This window comes from Nicotiana attenuata, chromosome 11 (genome assembly GCF_001879085.1).
Source record: "Nicotiana attenuata strain UT chromosome 11, NIATTr2, whole genome shotgun sequence".
Classification (NCBI taxonomy): domain Eukaryota; kingdom Viridiplantae; phylum Streptophyta; class Magnoliopsida; order Solanales; family Solanaceae; genus Nicotiana; species Nicotiana attenuata.
In genome coordinates, this window is record NC_031999.1 from 44,344,110 (window position 1) to 44,346,741 (window position 2,632).

Consider the following 2,632-nt stretch of genomic DNA (forward strand, 5'->3'; position numbering starts at 1 on the left):
TACGGGTCGGCGACGACCACACGACAAGTAATAGTATATATATATATATATATATATATATATATGGATACGGATCGGGCTGTACGCCGCAGCAATGCTTATATGGATCGGGCTGCACGCCGCAGCTATATATATATATTGGATCGGGCTGCACGCCGCAACAATATTGCGCTTGGGCCGTAAGGGGCCCCTCTCGGAGTCTGCACGCCCCCAGTGAGCGTCGTCGACGATATATGGATCGGGCTGCACGCCGCAGCGGTTATTATTTATATATGGATCGGGCTGCATGCCGCAGCGGATTACTATATGGTACCTATTGAGCGTGAGTGCCGTGTGTGAGCACTGGTTGGTAAGAGTTGAGTCACGAGTGACAGAGACGCTAGCCCGAGGGGCGATAGATATGGACATGCATATGAGTGATGTTTGCCTGAGAGGCCTGTTTATGAACTTATTGATTTCACTTCTCTTTAAAGTGAGTTTCTATCGAATATGTTGATTGATTGACTGTTTTCACTCATCTTTATATTGAGCCTCTGTCGGAAAGTTGAACAAATATTTTTAAAACAACTTTTATTTAAACTGGGGTTATGAGATGTTCCAAAATTAATCACTGATTTGGCATTTGGTTATTTTCACCGAGATATTCAAGTTATGAAGTACTTATGATTACTGTTTTGCCCGAGGGGCTGTTTTACGAACTATGCTTTGCCCGAGGGGCCGATTATTGCTTTAATCTCTATTGTTATTTTAAATGGTATTGAATCCCTACTGAAACTGCTGGAAGCATTTCAAAAATGATTTTTTTTACTAAAAGGTGGGTTTTAAAAGGGAAGGTTGACTCGTATTATGATTTGAAAGCCTGTTGTGTTTACTGAGCCTAACGCGAATGTGGATTCATTGTTTCCTACTGCTCAGTCTTTATTTACTCTTATTACTTACTGGGTTGGAGTACTCATATTACTCCTTGCACCTCGTGTGCAGATGCAGGTATTTATTCACCTAGTAGCGGGTTTTGGCTGATTGGAGGCAGAGCTATAGGAGTTTAGCGAGGTGACTGCCAGCGTTCGCAGCACCGCCTCTCTCTCTGTTGTTCATTATTCCTGTTCATTGTATTTTTAGACCTTGTAGTTGTATTTACACTCTTACAGATGCTCGTGACTTGTGACACCCCGATTAGCGCTGTGTTGGGTTGTACTCCCGCTAATTAATATTATTAAATTATATTTAGACTGCTTATTCATGTTTAACTATTTTGAAAAGGCGATATGGGTTGGTTGACTGGCCTTGTCTTCACGAGAGGCGCCATCACGACCGGATCGGGGTTTGGGTCGTGACAGCAACGATATTATCATTAATAAGAAGTCCATTATCTCAAGTACAATATTCTAAAGTAGTATCTAATTGAAACAATTTTGGGGGCCTTGATTTTTGGGGTCTAAAGTAAGAGCCGAGGGTTTTTCGGAAACAACCTTTCTGTCTTCTCGGGGTAAGGGTAAGGTTTGCGTACACACTACCCTTCTCATACCCCACTAGTAAAATTTTACTAGGTCGTTATTGTTAGGGAAACTACCAGCTATGTCCATTTATAAGTAGCTCATTACAAAAATTGGCTAATTCATAAATATTACTAATATTAGCCAAATATTATTAATATTAGCCAATCAGCTATTTGTAGCAAAACATGTCATATTTTTGCTTTCTTTTGAGTGGGTGTTATTAGAATAGATTGGGTACATCTTAAGGAGCTTGAATCTCAGTTTTGGGATGATTTGGTTAAGTTTTGGGGTTGCTTGAATTGAAAATTCGAAGTAAAAACTGAACATGAAAAAAATGATGTGTGTATCATACAGTGTCACATATGTATCATATTTGTATCAATTGTGTATAACATGTATATACATGTATACCTATATGTGAGAATTGAGATACATGCGTGATACATGTGTTGCAGAAAAAAAAAATTGAACTCGATTTAATTACGAATTTTGATATAAAACCAGTCCAAATCACCTTCAATTTTCCTCAAATTTTGTATATTGACTTAGCTATATGTTTTCAATGAATTTCAACTATACCCATTGAAAAAGTTCTTGTTTTGCTTAGATTTTTGGAATATTTTGTGTGTGTGTGAATATATATATNTATATATATATATATATATATATATATATATATATATATATATTTGTATTTCATCACTTTATTTGCTACCTCATCCATGACATTTCTTTCCGCCTTGCATCCAATGTTGCTAATCATGCTTAAAAATATGCAAGGTGATTTTTGCATGTAATTCTTTGAGAGAAAGAACCTTATTTATTTGGGTTTTTAATTTTTATATGTGCTTGGCTAGTTTTGGTAAATCTATGACTAATGGCTAGAAGTCGGTAAGTTGAGACTTATTTGGGACATTTGTGTAAGTTTTCGTTATTTTATTGTTGTAATATAAGAGCCTTATAGGCCTAGACTCCAGGATTCTGTTCATAATAATATGATCCCTTATATAGTTAACGTTATGCAATTTTTACCTCATAGAGCAAAGGTTAACACCTTATTTATTTTAAATAAATATCATTTAAAAAAATTATATTCTATAGATACCTTTTAAGGTTTATAGCAAAATATTTAATTT